The sequence below is a fragment of the Cebus imitator genome, unplaced genomic scaffold, assembly GCF_001604975.1.
Source record: "Cebus imitator isolate Cc_AM_T3 unplaced genomic scaffold, Cebus_imitator-1.0 Scaffold503, whole genome shotgun sequence".
NCBI lineage: Eukaryota > Metazoa > Chordata > Mammalia > Primates > Cebidae > Cebus > Cebus imitator.
In genome coordinates this window covers 431,778-451,154 of record NW_016107818.1, presented here as the reverse complement: position 1 = coordinate 451,154, position 19,377 = coordinate 431,778, and the positions used below count along the sequence as shown (strand labels likewise).

General features: G+C 36.5%; 1 pseudogene across 1 annotated transcript; it reads left to right on the top strand.

The window, feature by feature from the left end:
- Window positions 1-2,916: 2,916 nt before the first annotated feature.
- LOC108292743 lies at window positions 2,917-4,583 on the top strand (annotated as a pseudogene). The gene has a single exon (XR_005197610.1). The product of XR_005197610.1 is annotated as an elongation factor 1-alpha 1-like (transcript).
- The last annotated feature ends 14,794 nt before the right edge of the window (window positions 4,584-19,377 follow it).

The window sequence follows — 19,377 nt, the reverse complement described above, 5'->3', positions numbered from 1 at the left end:
CATGCTGAACTGTGAGTCAATTAAAACTTTTTCTTTGTAAATTACCCAATCTCAGGTATTTCATCACAGCAGCATGAAAATGAACTAATACAGAAAATTGGTACCACAGACAGTGGGGAGGCAGATTTAAAGATACTGAAAATTGTGAAAGCAACTTTGATACTAGGTAATAGGCAGAGGTTGGAACAGTTTAGAGGGCTCAGAAGAAGACAGGACAATGTGGGAATGTTTAGAACTTCCTAGAGATATGGAGGACTCAGAAGACAGAAAGATGTGGGAAAGTTTGGAACTTCCTAAAGACTTATTGAATAGCTTTAACCAAAATACTGATAGTGATATGGACAGCAAAACGCAGACTGTGGTGGTCTCAGGTGAAAATGAGGAACTTGTGTGGAAGTGGAGTAGAGGTCACTCATGCTATGCAAAGAGACTGGTGGCGTTTTATCCCTGCCCCAGAGATCTGTGGAACTTTGTACTTGAGAGAGATGATTTAGGGTATCTAGTGGAAGAAATTTCTAAGCAGCAAAATACTCAAGAGGAAGCAGAGCATAAAACTTTTGAAAATATTCTACCTGATTATGTGATAGAAAAGAAAACCCCATTTTCTGGGGAGAAAGTCAAGCTGGCTGCATAAATTTGCATAAGTAATGAGGATCCAAACGTTAATCACCAAGAAAATGGGGAAAATGTGTGCAGGGCGTATCAGAGACCTTGACCACAGTTCCTCCCATCACAGGCCTAGATGCCTAAAAGGGAAATGTGGTTTCCTGGGCTAGGTACAGGGCCTCCCTACTGCATGTAGCCTTGGGACTTGGTGTCCTGCATTCCAGCTGCTCCAGTCATGACTAAAAGGGGCTAATATACAGTGCAGGGTATTGCTTCAGAGGGTGCAAAGCTGCAAACTTTGAGCTTCCACATGGTGTTGGGCCTGCAGGTGCACAGAAAATAAGAGTTAAGTTTTAGGAAACTCCCCCTAGATTTCAAGGGATGTATGGAAATGCCTGGATGTCCAGGGATAAATTTCTTGCAGGGAGGAGGTTTCATGGAGAACCTCTTCTGGGGCTGTGCAGTAGGGAAATGTGGGGTCAGAGCTCCCACATAGAGTTCCCACTGGGGCTTTGCCTAGTGGAGCTATGAGAAAAGAGCCACCATCCTTCAGATCCTAGAATGGTAGATCTACCCACAGCTTGCACTGTGTTCCTGGAAAAGCTGCAGACACTCAATGCCAGCTGGTGAAAGCAACCACCAAGGGAGAATGTACCTGCAAAGGCACAGGAGCAGAGCTGCTCAAGCCATGGGAGCCCTCATCTTACATTACATTGACCTGTTGTGAGACATGGAGTCAAAGGAGATTACTTTGGAGCTTTAATGTTTAATGACTGCCCTATTGGATTTTGGACTTGCATGGAGCCTGTAGCCGCTTCATTTTGGCCAATTTATCACTTTTGGAATGGCTCTTATTTACCCAATGCCTGTACCCCCCACTGTACCTAGGAAGTAATTAACTTGCTTTTGATTTTACAGGCTCAAAGGAGTGAAGGACTTGTGTTTCCTCAGATGAGACTTGGACTTTTGGGTTAATGCTGAAATTAGTTAAGACTTTGGAGGACTGTTGGAAAAGCACAATTGTGCTTTTAATTGTGAAGACATGAAATTTAGGAGGGGTCAGTGCAGAATAATACATTTTGGCTGTGTCTCTACCTGAATCTTATCTTGAATTGTAATCCAAGTTGTAATCCCATGTATTGGGGGAGGGACCTCTTGGGAGGTGATTAGATCATAGAGGCTGTTCTCCCATGCTGTTCTCATGATAATGAGTGAGTTCTCATGAGACCTGATGGTTTTATAGGGAGCTTCCCCCTTTCGCTTGGCACGTCTTTCTCCTGTCGCCATGTGAAGAAGGATGTGTTTGCTGTCCCTTCCACCCTGATTGTAAGTTTCCTGAGGCATTCCCAGCCATGGGGAACTGTGAGTCAATTAAACTTCCTTCCTTTATAAATTACCCAGTCTCTGATATTTCTTCATAGCAGCAGGAAAATAAACTAATACAGATTTCTTCTGGTTGCAGTATAAATTCAATCATGTCTGCTTCATGTTAGCTGGGAGAGAAGACACATTAATAACTGAAATAGTTATTTAGCAGTTTCTCCTATAATCCCACCATAGAATGAAACAATTATTTTTTGAAATGTATTGATTCTTTTGACTCTAGATAACTGCATTTTACCACAAAGGTTTTTAAGATTTTCTTTCTGTATATTGGTCACATGTCCCTGACCTCTTTAAAAAAAAAATCATTATGTACATGGTATCTGTTGGTTTCTGTTATTCAGTAATTCAGTCTCCAACAGCCCCTTTCTTGAAACCTACATAATCCATAGGCATAATACTAGGAAGTATTTAGATAGTTGGGTACTCCATTCTTCTAAACTTGTTGTTTTATGTCTTGCTTTTTAACTCTGAATGTCTATTGCACAATTGTTCCTTGTTATGACAATATTTTTGAATATTTTTATGTAATTATGGCAGAAAGTATATACTTATAGAATTTGCATTATTTTAAGCCAAGATAGGCAAACCACCACTCAGAGGCAAAATCTGAGTGCAACCTGTTTTTATTAATAAAATTTTATTTTATTTGCTTACATATTGTTCATGGTTGCTTTTTAAGGGCAGTGGCAACATTGGCTAATAGGGACACAACCCATACATCCTGCAAAGCCTGAAATATTTCCTTTCTGAACCTTTACTGAAAGTTTGTGCAAAGTTCACAAGCCTGTTTCAGTCTTTAAGTATAGTGTGTTTGTGTTTGTGTTTGTGTGTGCGTGTGTATGTTTAAGTATCCAAGCATGTATGTGTATTTAGATTTTATATAGCAAAACCAGAATTGTTTTAAGAATTAGTATCACTTTTTTTGCAACGGGTTTGCCACCAGAACACACGTGTCATGAAAACTACCCCTAAAAGCCAAAATGGGAAAGGAAAAAACTCATATCAACATTGTTGTCATTGGACACGTAGATTTGGGCAAGTCTACCACTACTGGCCATCTTTTGTCAATGCAATGGCATTGACAAAAGAACCATTGAAAAATTTGAGAAGAAGGCTGCTGAGATGGGAAAGGTCTCCTGCAAGTATGCCTGGGTCTTGGATAAACTGAAAGCCAAGCATGAATGTGTTATCACCATTGATATCTCCTTGTGGAAATTTGAGACCAGCAAGTACTACGTGACTATCACTGATGCCCCAGGACACAGAGACTTCATCAAAAACATGATTACAGGGTCATCTCAGGCTGACTGTGCTGTCCTGATTGTTGCTGCTAGTGTTGGTGAATTTGAAGCTAGTATCTCTAAGAATGGGCAGACCCGAAAGCATGCCCTTCTGGCTTACAGACTGGGTGTGAAACAACTAATTGTTGGTGTTAGCAAAATGGTTTCCACTGAGCTACCCTACAGCCAGAAGAGATATGAGGAAATCATTAAAGAAGTCAGGACTTACATTAAGAAAATTGGCTACAACCCTGCCAGAGTAGCATTTGTGCCAATTTCTGGTTGGAATGGTGACAACATGCTGGAGCCAAGTGCTAACATGCCTTGGTTCAAGGGTTGGAAAGTCACCCATAAGGATGGCAATGCCAGTGGAACCACTCTGCTTGAGGCTCTGGATTTCAGCCTACCACCAACTTGTCCAACTGACAAGCCCTTGTGCCTGCCTCTCCAGGATGTCTATAAAATTGGTGGTATTGGTACTGTTCCTGTTGGCCGAGTGGAGACTGGTGTTCTCAAACCTGGTATGGTGGTCACCTTTGCTCCAGTCAACATTACAACTGAAGTGAAATCTGTTTAAGTGCAACATGAAGCTTTGATTGAAGCTCTTCCTGGGGACTATGTGGGCTTCAATATCAAGAATGTGTCTGTCAAGGATGTTCGTCGTGGCAACATTGCTGGTGACAGCAAGAACAACCCACCAATAGAAGCAGCTGCCTTCACTGATTAGGTGATTATCCTGAACCATCCAGGCCAAATCAGTGCTAACTATGCTCCTGTACTGCATTGCCACACGGCTCATATTGCATACAGGTTTGCTGAGCTGAAGGAAAAGATTGATAGCTGTTCTGGTAAAAAGCTGGAAGATGGCCCAAAATTCTTGAAGTCTGGTAATGCTGCCATCATTGATATGGTTCCTGGCAAGCCCATGTGTGTTGAGAGCTTCTCAGAGTATCCAGCTCTGGGTTGCTTTGCTGTTTGTGATATGAGACAGACAGTTGTGGTGGATGTCATTAAAGCAATGGACAAGAAGGCTGCTGGAGCTTGCAAGGTCACCAAGTCTGCCCAGAAAGCTCAGAAGGCTAAATGAATATTATGCCTAATATCTGCCACCTCAGTCTTAATCAGTGGTAGAAGAATGGTCTCAGAACTGTTTGTTTCAATTGGCCATTTAAGTTTAGTAGTAAAAGACTGGTTAATGATAACAATGCATTGTAAAACCTTAAGAAGGAAAGGAGAATGTTTTGTGGACCACTTTGGTTTTCTTTTTTGCGTGTGACAGTTTTAAGTTATTAGTTTTTAAAATCAGTACTTTTTTGGTTTTTTTTTTTGTTTGTTTGTTTGTTTTTTTTTTGAGACGGAGTTTCGCTCTTGTTACCCAGGCTGGAGTGCAATGGCGCGATCTCGGCTCACCGCAACCTCCGCCTCCCGGGTTCAGGCAATTCTCCTGCCCCAGCCTCCTGAGTCGCTGGGATTACAGGCACGCACCACCATGCCCAGCTAATTTTTTGTATTTTTAGTAGAGACGGGGTTTCACCATGTTGACCAGGATGGTCTCGATCTCTTGACCTCGTGATCCACCCGCCTCGGCCTCCCACAGTGCTGGGATTACAGGCTTGAGCCACCACGCCCGGCCCAAATCAGTACTTTTTAATTACAACAACTTGATAAAATATTTGTCACAGAATTTTGAGACCCATTAAAAAAGTTTAATGAGAAAAAAAAGAATTAGTATCTATGTAACTGAATTAGAATTTCAACTGCAAAGCTTATCAATTATTTTATTTTGGTCAAGTTAACTAACCTGTTTCAAATAGCCTATATTCAAAATGGGAATATTTATATCTTTAATACTTTTAATTAGGAATCAGTGATGAAATACACAGAAAGTGCTTCATGCATAGAATATATTCAGTATCATCCTTATTACCTCCATTGCTAGAATGAAATTGTAAAGTATAAAATACCCTGTAGGAAATATATACGTTACTTTAATAATTGGAAATTTATTTTTTTCATTTTTGTATAAGTGCCTGAGGTTAACCTCTAAATATTAAATTCTTATAAAAAGCAAGTCACTTATACAAAAACCTTCAATCAGTGCCTTATTTATAGACTGAGGTTTCTGGCAAATTAAGTCACTTACAACTATATGATATTATAAGGAAGGTTATTCTTTACAGTGTACAGATATGTTTTATAGCAGTAATCATTCTTCAAAATCTTCCTGTTGAAAAGCAGCCTTCTCTCTCTGTTTTCTTTTCTCCTTTGGGAGTTTATTTACTATTCAGTGTATAATGTTTTAGAGACCCAGAATCACAACAAGAAAAAGGTCCCTTCTGAGCTGAGTTAAAGTATATTATGCCCATACCATTTCTGTACACTCCTATCTTCACCTTTTTAAGTGCTAAAAATCCATTTTCACATTTGAGTTATTTAATCGCTTGATTTCCCTTAGTGGCAACTTCTTCTTGTATTAAACAAAATGAGGAAAGGTTTTATAGTTGTGAATATCCTCTAGCTCGTTTGGGACTGAAAAGACCTTGAAAGTGTTTCTCTCTATAGGACTGAGGAAGAAAGTCTTTGTGCAGACTACATGAGGGAGCTGTTTTTTCTCTTGGCACATTTACTGTGTAGTGCACAGAAGTTTGATGTTTGCTTTTCTTTTTAAATCTGATGCTGAAGTACTGATGGCTAGGCTTTAGCTTCTGTATCCAGTCTAAAGTGCCCATAGGGAGAACATAAAGAACTAAATTAAAAATTGCAACTGCAGAGAACTGAAATCATTTGGCTAGGCAAAGCTTTGATTTCTACTAGGCTTCGTCACATCCTCAATGTTCTAGGGATATATAATTTTCTGTGGTACATAATTGTAGAATTAAAGAAAAATATTTTAAAAAGCACTTATATTATTCATGTATATAGATTAAAACCAAGAGAAAACTGGAAAATGAATACAGTCTGATTGGTTTGGTCACGGGTTTGAAACACATTATTTATTTTTAAAGTTTTGAAATGTTTTATGAGAAAATAACATTTTATAACATTGACAATTGAGTAAATGATAAAATGTGAAATTATTTTTCTGAAAAAAACTATTCTTTGCATATAACTTTAAAACACAAATTCCATTTTTATTAATATGTATTAAGAAAATACTTTTCATTTTAAGTGTTTCTCCTGTTTCAACTTAGCCTTTTCTAAAATCCTTTGAAAATAAAATTTTGTCCCAAACTTTTTTTTCTTTAAAATAATTCACTAATTAATTGAACACTTAATGTTGATGTTATTAATGCTGGGATAGATATCTGAAGTTATATACCAAAATGGGTAATTCTCAGCCTTAGCTATTCAGTGCTTTAAATAAAGGATAATTAGAATCAGAATTTAAAATGATGTAATAGACTAGTATTTACCTTGTAGACATCTTGCATCTGGTCAAACAGCCATAGTAGCCAAGATAGAAGATATGGCTGTGTGTATAACACACATTGAAAACATATTGGGCATCTTAGCTAACACATTGATTAAAATATTTAGTTATAAATAAGTGTAATTTAGCTGCATAGAAAAGTAATATAACTCAATGGAAAATTTACCAGAAAAAGAATTTCCCAGAAAAGATATTGAGAGTCCCATTCATCTGGCTAAATGATATCTTTAACACCCTATTCATTTCTGGCTGCTGGATTTTAGGAGAAATAAATTCACAACTGAACCCATTAAGGACAGTGAAGACATTCTGAAGCATCATTTAGAGAAATAATTGAAGGAATTAGGCAGGTCTACTCTGGAAAATAAAACAAGCCAGGAGGAACATGTTTGTTATGTTACTCCCAAATATTTAAAGAATGACATGTAGTAAAGATATAGAAATGTTTTGCTTTGGCTGTAGGATAATGTAATGAAGATCAATTGACAGTTTAGGGAGATGTGTGTGTGCTCAAAAGGAAGCAGAAACTTTGTACAATCTAGAGGTAAATATTGGTAGTTTTGAGTGGTGCCAATTCCTGGACACTCTTAGATCATCTGTCAAGAACACGTGAAGAGAATTGAGGGATAGTTAGTTAAATCAAATCATTTAAGCTTCTTTCAAATTCATAGAGCACGTAAGCTGTAAATTTCTTCATAAAAAAGGAAAAGCTTATTCTTATTATTTTGTACAGAATTATCTGCCCTTATTCTTTAGGTTTTATACTTGCTATTTACGTTAGACCTAGTCTAGAAAGGCACTATATAGGTTAGAGTAATTTAAGTTGAATGCAAATCTGAATAGATTTAGATTTTTTTTTAAATGTCATTTCTTAAGTTTTAAAAGCCTACATTTTTTGGGGCAGTGAAGGTGAAAACAACTTAAAGGGAGGTGCAGCCTCTGAAGGAGAATGCAGGCTTAGACAAAGTAGCACCACTATTTACTGTGTGCAGTTGGTGAGCCTAATATTGCAGCCTATATTGGTAAAGAACTTGGGTACTGAAGTCATAGTGAGTGCACATTCTAGCCTTGCCTTTTTCAAGCTATGTCCTTGAGCAATTTGGCTCAATTCTTTTAGCTTCAGTTTTTTATCTGCAAAACTGCAATAGCATAATACATAATTATAGATAGTAAAAAGGAGAAAATGAAATTATAACTGTAAATGGTTTGGCCCTTTGAACAAATCATTGGTATTATTGAACATTTAGTACTCTTAGACTCTTCATCTTTACACTAAGAAATTCTCAACTTCAATAAATACAAATATACTATTCACATTGAGAACAGATGTGTATGAGTTTACCAGAAGAGTACTTATAAATTTTAGTTGATGTAGAAAGTAGAATTCCATGTTTTTGTTGTTGTTGTTTGCTGTTAATAACAGAACTTGATCCTCTGCTAATCAATGAGGAATAATCAATTATTTCTTACCTAAATAAGAAAAAGATATGTTTCATGTGTCCAGAATTTGTTAAGCAAGCATTTTATGTCAAAGCAAATGTTCAGATTAAAGAAATGCATTTAGATATTTGACTGATCTTTACTTACTGGAAGGAAATGCTGCTTAAAAGTAGACATAATTACTTTCATTTAAGCTCCTTTTATTTAATCCACCCACCAGCTAGTGTTTCCTTCAGTTCTTCAATTGATGGCAAATAATGAATGCTCTTTCAACTGAAAAAATACATTCTAAATTACAGTTGCAGTAGCATCAGCTAAACTGACAATAAGAATTATATGAATGTAAGAAAAGAATGTAAATAAATGTAAAAGTGAATGAGTGAGTGAATGTTTAAAAAAAGTAAGAATTTTCAATTGTTCCACTTTAAATAATCTTGCAAGTTTTGCGAAGATAAAAGTTTCCTATGATATGTAATCCTTATGAAGAATTATACTTTCCAATTTTTAATGTTTTCGTCCTCCTAAGTAAACAGAATTATTTAATTCATTTTGAATAACCATATATAGGAGATTCTAAAATATATAAGACATGCCCTAAATAAGCCAGTTTAATGGAAAGAGGAGATAAGTTTACAAATATATACAGCTCAAGAACAGATGTTTGAGGTATTATATTAGAGGGGGAAAAACTGAGCAGTTATACAGATTTAGAGAAAAGAGAGAATGTGCTTACTCTACGAATTCAATGAAAGATTTAATGAGGGAAGTGGCGTATGATGGATACATCAAACTAGAATGTGACATTTAGAGAGAGGTGAAGGAAGACATTCAGAAAAGGAAGGGTGAAAGAAACACTAATATGGGAAATCATGCATGCTTAGGTTACGTCAACTATTTTCCTATGACTGGAGTATAGAATTTGTAGAAGCCTAGAAAACTACAGTCTTCTACCAAACAACTTTCCTAATTTAAGGTGCATTCACTCTATCAACAATACGAGTTACTAGGTTCTCCTAGGTTTTATTTTAGCTCACTACCCCAAACTTTTCTTGTAGAGCTTCCTTGCCAACTTACACTACACGGAAATAATAAATATAACCAGTCTCTCTCCCTCTCTTTCTCCCTTTCTTTCTTTCTTTCTTTCTTTCTTTCTTTCTTTCTTTCTTTCTTTCTCTCTCTCTCTCTCTCTTTCTTTCTTTCTTTCTTTTTCTTTCTTTCTTTTCTTTCTTTCTTTCTTTCTTTCTTTCTTTCTTTCTTTCTTTCTTTCTTTTTCTTTCTTTCTCTCTCTTCCCTCTTTCCTCCTTTCTCTCCTCTCCTCTCCCTTTCTCTCTTTTCGTTTTTTCTTTTATTTTCCCTCAGGATGTATCACATTAATTTCACTTTCTCAACTCTGCTAAACTCTTTCTGATCCCTCTGCCTGAAATATTTTTATTTTATTTTTTTATTTCTTTTAGAGACAGAGTCTCACTCTGAGGCCTAGGCTAGAGTGCCGTGGTGTGATTATAGCTCACTATAACTTTGAATTCCTGGGCTCAAGCGATTCTCCCAACTTAGCCTCTAAAGTAGTTATTACTGCAGGTGCTCACCAGTGTACTTAGCTAACTTTTTAAAAGTATTTTGTATAAATTGGATCTTACTATATTCCCAAGGAGGGACTCCAACTCCTGGCCTTAAGCAGTCATCCCACCTCAGCCTTCCAAAGCACTGGGATTATAGGTGTGAGCAATCACTCCCATAACTGGAATATATCTTTATCTACCCATGCCAGCCTATTTTTCCTAGTTAATTTCTCTTTAATTTTTGTGTGATAGCTACTATTTTTCTCAGAAAGTCTTCCTTGGCATCCCATCTTGGGAACTTCCTGTGTGCTTCATTTCATCAGGAATTTACACCAGTATAGCTTTATATTAGTCAAGATTCTCCAGAGAAACATAACCAATAGGATATATAAAGAGATATATGAAAGGGGATTTATTAGGGTAGTTGGCTTATCTTGAGATTTTAGAGATTGGAAAGTCATACAAAATTCTGTCTTCAAGCTGACAACTAGGAAAACAGTAGCATGGCTCAGCCCAAATCTGAAGGCCACAGAACCTGGAGGGCTACAGGTGGAAACCTGGAAGTCCAAAGGTTGAAGAACCTGAAGTTCTGAAATCTAAAGATAAAATGAAAAGGGTATCCCATATATAAAAGAGAAAAAGAAAGAGAGAGACAGAGGGAGATTTTGCCTTTTTTCTGTCTTTTTGTTCTAGCTGCCCCTCCAAAATGAGATTTTTTGATATCCTTCCTTTTGTAGTTCACTTATTTAAGTGCCAATCTCTTGCAGAAACACTCTCATCATACCCAGAAATAATGCTTTACCAGTGCTGGGACCACAGGCTCTTGGCCCCTGAAAGGTTTGCTGAAACATCACTGACATGAGGTAGATTGATTAATAGGAAAAAAGGCATACTTATTTATTTAATATGTATACATGGGAGCCTTCAGAAAGAAGACCCAACTTCCCAGTGAGTTATAGAAATGCCATTCTGAAGCCACAGTAAAGAAGCCAGAAATAGGTTATATTGATCAATCAGACTCAGGACCATAATAAGTTAAAAGTGAGAGAAAGAAAGAAAGTTGGGTAGCAAAAGCAGCCTCGTTATGTAGATGAGGCTGCCCTCAGAGAGAATAGGTGATAAATGTTTCTTTTCAGATTTTTAAAGAGGACAGACTCTCAATTTCTCCTGGATCTGGGAAAGGTATAGAAAGTGGGGGGAGCATGGAGATTCTTACAGATACAAAATTACCCCAGAAAGGACAGCTTTACAAGGCCACTTCCGTTTTCTGGCCAAGTCGCAGTCATTTCAAAATATATCAAATAAATATATTTTGGAGTATAATATTTCAATTTCTTTCACCAGCTACCTAGATATCTTTAAATATAGTGTAAACAACAAAAAGTTTTCTATGTTCTCCAACCAACTGTATAGACCACCTCTTGCTCAATGGGACATAAAGCCTGAAAAGCTAGCTCAGGCCATGAAAGTAAGTGAGGTCAAACATGTCTCATTGTGCTCTCTGCCTTTTGGCGTTTAGGCACAACTGACCAACATAAACATTAAAACAGAGATATTAAGACTGGCAAAACAGAACCTTTGTACCAATAAGATACCAAATTCCAAATTGACTGTAGTATAGAATCATATGACAAAGAGCAGACTCCAAAGGAAATAAAAATATTTGATTCCAAAATACATTTCTTTGACATATTTTGAATGTCCCTGAAAAGCTCTCTTTGTGTGGGGAAAATTTTTGCATATGTAAATAATCTCCATGAACATAACTAGATTTTTCTTCTTCCAGGCCTCCTCAATCCCTATGAAATTAACTGAGAGTCTAGTACCCTTTAAAGGCAGACACTTAGGACATTTCATCTACATAATAGGAACTCTGATCTCAACAACCACTTATCTTAACCCAAATTCTCCTTTCTATTGATTCTGGATCTTTAGTTAATAACTTAACTCTTTAAATCAATTGCCAATCTTAAAATCTTTGAATGGTCCATATATGACCTGTAAGCCCTCCCTCACTCCCATCATCTCCACCCTTATTTCTAGTTGTCCTTCTTTTCAGAACCTAACCAATGTGTACTTCACATGTAATCATTAATGTCTTACATCCTCCTAAAATGTATAAAATAAAACTGTAACATAGCCAATTTGGCACATGTTCTCAATACCTCTTAAGACTGAGCCTTGGGCCATGGTCACTAATGATCCAGATATTTATTTGGATCAGAATAAATCTCTTCAAATATTTTACAAAGTTTGACTTTGTTTTCTGAACGATAATTGACAAGTAAAATCAATCATCATAAGCATTCATCACACTTCATTGCAATTTTATTTTTCCCATCTGTATTCACTATTATCCTGTAAATGCATGAGAGCAGGAGCACTATTGCTCTTATTGCTCCATTACCTAGCACTGTGGCTTCCAAGTACTATATATGTACACAGCAGTTATTTTCAGGTCGGTAAGTGAGTCAGCAAATGAATACTGAAGAAATAAGCATCTTAATGTATTGGAAATTATTAATATATAAATATGGACCAAAGCTAGTGGCATAGAGACAGTTTCTATGGTTATAGACCCTGAACAGACTGGATGGTTAAAATATCTTCCTGATTAGACTTTTGATGACTAGTCAGTAAGACTCCCCTTTGGAATTCATTCTAAAAGAAGCAAATGGTGAGATAAATGTGAGAAAATGAGATTTATAGCGATACAGTGATAGGAAAAATAATATACTTCCACTTTTTATGCCAAATAAAGGCAAACTGACAGTCCAAGTCATTGATCAAAAAGGGATATTAATTACACAGCTGTGGGAAAAAATCAATAATAGACTATATTTTTAAAAAATCATGACTGTGTTACTGGAAAATGATTTGAATCCAGACCCCAAGAGAGGATTCTTGGATCTCACCCAAGAAAGAATTCAGTGTCAGTCCACAGAGTAAAGTGAAAGCAACTTTATTAAGAAGATAGAGGAATAAATGAATGTCTACTCAATAGACAGGGCAGCTCCAAAGGCTGCTGGTTGCCTATTTTTATGGTTATTTTTTCATTATACACTAAACAAGGGATGAATTACTCATGCCTCCCCTTTTTAGATCATATATGGTAACTTCCTAACACTGCCGTGGCATTTGTAAACTGTCATGGTGCTGGTAAGAGTGTAGCAGGGAGGACAACTGGAGGTCACTCTCATCACCATCTTGCTTTTGGTGGTTTTAGCTGGCTTCTTTACTGCAGACTGTTTTATCATCAAGGTCTTTATAACCTGTATCTTGTGCAGACCTCCTATCTCACCCTGTGCCTTAGAATGCCTAACTGTCTTGAAATGCAGCCCATTAGGTTTCAGCTTTATTTTACACAGCTCAGGATTGATGGTGGGTAAAATAAGACTGAAACCTGAAACCTATTGGGTTGCATTCCAAGATGGTGTTCCTCTTGCTCAAACTCCTTTGACATTTTCCTCCTCCTTTTTATAAGAGAATCCTTAATTCTAAGTGTTGCAGAGGGATGAAGAACCATCTTCTGTAACTTCTTCAGGCTGAGTAAGGGTGATCATATTCCTGCCTATTAGGGTGTCTTGTATTCAGGGTAGAGAGGAACTCAGTCAGAAAGCATCAGTATGGTAACGGCCATTCATAAGTCCAAGTTTTGACAAAAGATAATATCTGAAATATTAATAAGGGCTCAATTTAAGAAAATGTTGAGTAAGCTTAATCTGCATTCCTACACAAAAGTACAACAACAATATATTCCACAGAGTAAAGCAAATAAGTAATATGATCCCATGTGAACTAAATTTGAAGGCTTTCCATGAACTGGGCAATTGTTGGAACCAAACCGATATGGGGTGCTAGCTGATTCCAATGTGCCCAGAATTAGAATATTGACTTATATTTTTACATTACCCAACACTTTCATTTATTGTGAGTAGCATTGATTCACAAGAATAAGCAGTCAGTCTAAATTGCAGAAAAAAAAAAAAAAACTAAACTAAAAACAACTCACAATACTAGAATCTAATAGCAGGTATACTGTAGTTCTCAAAACGTAATTTTTTGCTCTTCAGTTTCTCATTTTTACTAAAGACAAATCATAGTATGACTTATTTTCTTTCTTATACTTGGCTTGATTATTTGTATAAACAGCAGCAAGAATAATATTTTTTCACATAAGCTCTTTTTAAATTGGCTTTGATGGAACTCTGTGTCATAGAAGGAATTTTAGATAAGACTTTTTAGAGCTGAGCCATGGTTTTACAACCTTCAAATATCTATGAGTTGAGTAAATTCCTTTCTTCTTGTGGTTCCAAGATAAGTTGGGCCTCTTGGCCCTGTTAGAAAGTGACATTCTTTACCCACCACAGGTCAGAAACCTGGTATATGGACTGTGTAGATAAGGTATGAGGCCAGTTTTTCCCAGGGGCTTTCACTGGCTTTACAAATAAAATTTGATTACTTAAAGGAAAACACACCATTCTAGTCAAAGCTTTGGTAAATAACCAGTTTTTCCATTTGTGTCCTATTACAAAGGAAAACAGATTCTTATTGCATTGACGCAATTAACTATGTTACCACAAACTGAGAATATTCACAACTAGTTTCCAAATTCTGGAGAAATCAGATATAGAGAAACAAATATGCTCCAAATTTGTTCAAAGGAGTATACTTTCCTTAATTGCCTAAAGCTGTAAATAACTCAAAATAAAAGTTTCCTTGACTCTGAAAAACAAAACAAAGAATCAGAAACCTTTTAAGTGAAAAGTTAAAAGATTGCTTTAGACTTCTATTGGTTTAGTTCATGCAGTTAACTTCTGTTCTGTTTTATAGTCATAAACACTTTAGCTCTCCCTGCGCCCTGAAAGTGTTTACCTCTGTTCTGGTGTCACAATCTCCAAAGCTATCAAAAAACTTGCATTTAAGTGTACCTGTCAAAGTCCTATAGTTGATTATAAAGCCACTTTTAAAGAGGGTTAAAACAAGACAACAATTATTTGTGAATGGCAAAAGGTCTTAGGACAGCCACAGTCAAAAACACGATTGACAAAGAAATTTGTTTACCTCTGTGACATACAATAATTTTATGTAACAATCATAATTATTAATAAAATACTCTAAGTCATATCAGAATTATAGGAGTTTCCACTATTTTAGAACTTATACCAATAGGCTATTTATGCAAATACAGCCCAAAGACAGCCAAACACTATTTCATATTTGACAGTGCTTCTTGTATTATTTTCTTAAACTCAATTCTTAAAACCTTATAGGCATAACTACCCAATTTTAATGTTTGACCATAAGGTAAGATTCTCATAATCATTATATAACCCATTACAAATTTTTGTTAGGTGTTTGATCTAGGAAAAACCTATTGTGTTTTTATTTCAATGTTTAATTTGCAGAAAATCTGAATGATATCCCTTTAACTTTGGCCAATATGTTTACTCACAGAATCTATTTTGCAATTAATTTTTCACAAACCTTCCATAACTTGCTTAAACCTTCTGCTTTATTCTATCTAACTTAAAACAATCCTTTAAGCCTTTAAGGTTAGGCAAGAAATCCACATTCCCATATCTTCTTATAATCTTTTACTGAAAGTACCTTCTACTTTCCTTACACACTTTGCACATAGAACTGTTTTTTTCAGTAGTCTCAAATAGATGTTACACTGTTAACTCTTAGCAACTTTTACTTTTGGTAGAAAACCTGGTTAGTAAGAAATTGTAATTATGTACCAGGTGTGGAGCCCAGGATACCAGAAGGTCTGACTCTTTCCAGCATATCTAGAGGGCCTAGTTGAATACAGGTGTCCCAGGCTTTATCTAGCTGTAATACAAGCAAGTTGTACAGTAAGAGTCATAATGCCATTTTATGAAACATTTTGGAGGCCTAACAACCTTTAAATTTTACAACATTTCTTGCATAAATTCCTTTTCAAAAATCCTTTTACAATTTACACAGATCATCTGCTTCATGCTTAGATTTTCTGACTTGCCCTAAAAATTCCTCTTTTTAAACAACCAATCATTTCACTCTAGGACAAGAATTTACCATACAACATGTTTTCTTATATAAAATCCTTCTTCTTTATAACCTTCTTTGCATAGCTAGGGGGCATGGCTAATTCCACATGTCCTCAGGCCTTATATAGAATCTGATGTCTCCAAGATAGAAAAATTGAACAATTTTTAAAAGTAAGAGAAGCAGTTTATGATCTTAAAGCATTTAGTAAACTTAATATCTGACCTAATTTAGACTAAACATGTAAAGTTCAAAGAAATATTTTTTTTACCAAAATAATTAGAACTGTTTTTATTTTCCAAAGATTACTTAGGTCACATGAACTAAAAAGCAGTACACTTTACATTTCTGACAAAATATTTAAGAACTTATTTTTAAACCAATCATTCAAAGTTATTTCATATATAAACATGATACACACAGCACATACAAATACACAGACACACAGGTGATAAAGGACTCATTCCCTAAACCAGGAATTGAATCCTGAAACCAGTCTGCCATTAAGAAAAGATAAAGCATGGCCACTTGGTTACAAGGTAAAGTTCCCAAGGACATACATGACAAGAAGGAAACCTCATCCATTATTTCTTTGTTGTCTTTGTTGTTGTTTTCTTTTTTAGGGACCTGTAGCAAAGTTTGTAACTGACCAGTTTACTAGGCCATCTCAAAAAGTAGGCTTAAAAGTGCCCTAAGCCCATTTTCTGTCCTAAAGTATCCCTCTTTATGACAGAACAATACAGAAAGACCCACAAAGCACACCAGATTCACTATAGCTACTGTCACAAATCCCTTTTCCCATTAATCAAAACTTTACAGATGAGATAAATAGTGATTTTTACCATCCATTCAACTGGTTTGCAGAGAGAGAGACTGAGGCCAGAAGTCTGACTGGTAAGAACTTCTTACCTTTTCCTGGCATGCCAGGCTTCTGGGTCCTCTTTCCCTGAGTGGCCCTAGTGACCTGGCTCGCTGGCCCATAGCCCTGGGGGCCAAGCTGCAACACAAAGGAAAATTATACTTTTCCCCTCTGTCTAGAGAAAAATACATGTGACAAAACAAAGACATTAGCTACTCTGCTTAGCACGCAATATCAAACTGGCAAGACTCAAACTTGCCCCAGGTTGGGCCACATCATTTTTAATCCAACCTCTGACCATGAATTTCAACTTGTGGTCTCTGGGCAAGTTGGTTGGCCTGAGTAACACAAAAGACAGGAAAGAAAAAGAAGAGTAATGCCTGTTGGAGGGTGGGGAAGGCCCAGACCTAAGGGAGACCAGAGAAAGACCCACCCATTGCAGTGACCCCGAAAAAATTTGGCTAGTGATCTTTTCCAGTAGTCTCATTAGATCTCAAATTTCCCCCTTTGGGTAGGAAAAAGCTCCCCATGTCCCATGATCCTGTACCTGCCTAATTCTGTCATCTATAGCCATGAGCAAAGAGTGCAAGGCAGATTAATTCAAAGAGAAAAGCAGTTAACGTCTCATAGTGCCAAAACCATTCTCATCTGAAAGGGACTTTACAGAGAGGGACATCTAACCCCCTAAAACTTAGGAAAGACTCTAACCTTCCTAAATTGGGCCACAAACACAAAGTCTGTCAAGCATCCTTGCTTTTTATTGAGAGGAGCCTTTAACTCTCTCTGTCTTAGGAAAGACTCTAACTCCTCTAAGTTGGGTCTCTAACCCAGTCCTATCCTTTATCCAGGAACCCTACCACTTGCCCGAAGTCAACCAATCAGTGTTGCAGCCTACTTAAATTGGGTTGGGAGAATTTCTTCAGTATCATCTCTTCCATGATTCACCAGAAAAATGTCAGCAGACCCCACCATTTACCCAAAGTTAGCCTTTGAATAGGTGGTTTTCTTAATATTCTTGATTCATAGTCTCAAGGAAGATGTTACCAGAAAAGGGACCTAATCCAGACCCCAAGGTGGGATTCTTGGATCTTGCACAAGAAAGAATGCAGGGTAAGTCCATAGAGTAAAGTGGAAGCAAGTTTATTAAGAAAGTAGAGGAAAAAAAAATGACTACTCCATAAACAGGGTATCCCCAAGGGCTGTTGGTTATAAATTTTTACGGTTATTTCTTGATTATATGCTAAACAAGGGATGGATTGTTCATGCCTCCCCTTTTTAGACTATATAGGGTAATGTCCTGATGTTGCCATGACATTTTTTACTGCCATGGTGTGGGTGGGAGTGTAGCAATGAAGGTGACCGAAAGTCACTCTTGTCATCATCTTGGTTTTGGTGGGTTTTAGCTGGCTTCTTTACTGCAACATGTTTTATCAGCAAGGTCTTTATGACCTGTATCTTATGCTGACCACTTATTTCATCCTGTGACTTAGAATTCCTAAACATCTGGGAATACAGCCCAGTAGGTTTTAGCTTTATTTTACCCAGCTCCTATTCAAGATGGAGTTGTTCTAGTTCAAGTGCCTCTGTGAATTGTATCAGGTTGGTTTACATGAGTAATGGCTGATATTAATTATTGAAGTTTTAAATAAGCTAGTGGACTATGTTTTTGTTTTTCATTTAAGAGCAAGTTTTTATTTTGCAATCATGTTTCAATTTTTGGTGTTTTATTTTATTTTATTTTATTAAACATTAGTGAAAGGAAATCTACATATGAAATTGTGGAAATAGTTTTAGCTAGGTTGGAAAAGCTCCATCTTTATTTCTGAGCATAGCTGGATGTCTACATTTTGACTCTTGGCCAAGATAAGACAGTTGAATTTAGGATAAACTGTTTAAGATCAGAAACACTCTGGAGACTTTCTGGGTCAATTTTTTTTTTAACAAATGATTTCCAACTAGCCTAATTGGTTTGTCAAGCTTAGCATGATCACTTAAGAGAGCTTCTCTTCGAGTTTTGCCAAAACCAAGAATCCTTGCATGTATCTTGGTGGTTCAAGCCAGAGATCTATGAAAGAGCCTGTAGGGGACTTGTACATTGGATGTCTCTTGGTGAGATTGGTGTCTACACTCTCTTTCTCTTGTTCTACCACATTCCTTGCCTTTAAAATAAAATCTTTACACAAGTATGTCTTGAAGTGGTATATGGAGAAGCCAAGCTTAATTTGGAACACCGTGAGAAAGATTTTGAGAATATGATAATCAGTTTAGATAACACTAAGTTAGACATATAGTTAATAAACTGATGAGCAGAAAAAAGCTAATACAGATTTAACAAATAAAGAAATTAGTCCTACATATGAAGAATCAGTTTTGATGTGAACATAGAATGGTATACTTAGGACAAATGTGTGTGTATGTGTGTGTGTGTGTGTGCGCGCGCGCGTGTGCGCACATGTGTGTTTGTAACATTTAGAATAATCAAACAGGAACAAAACTGCCTAGGAATAAATATAGCAGAAACAAACAAAAAGTCTGAAGGCTATCGCTGACCACAGTTTAAATCAAAATACGTAGAATTATAAAGCTTTATGTCACTTCAAAATAATTGGATTCTCTTTGAGAAAAACCATTTATGGATAAGAACCAGGAAAACCAATTGTTCTAAGTATATTTATAGGTTGTACCACAGTATAAAATCCTGAAAGACTGCTGTGACTACAGAGATGTAGAGTGAGAATTGTCTGTCACAATGGAAAGCAAGTATGGTTTGTGCAAAACACGTCAGAA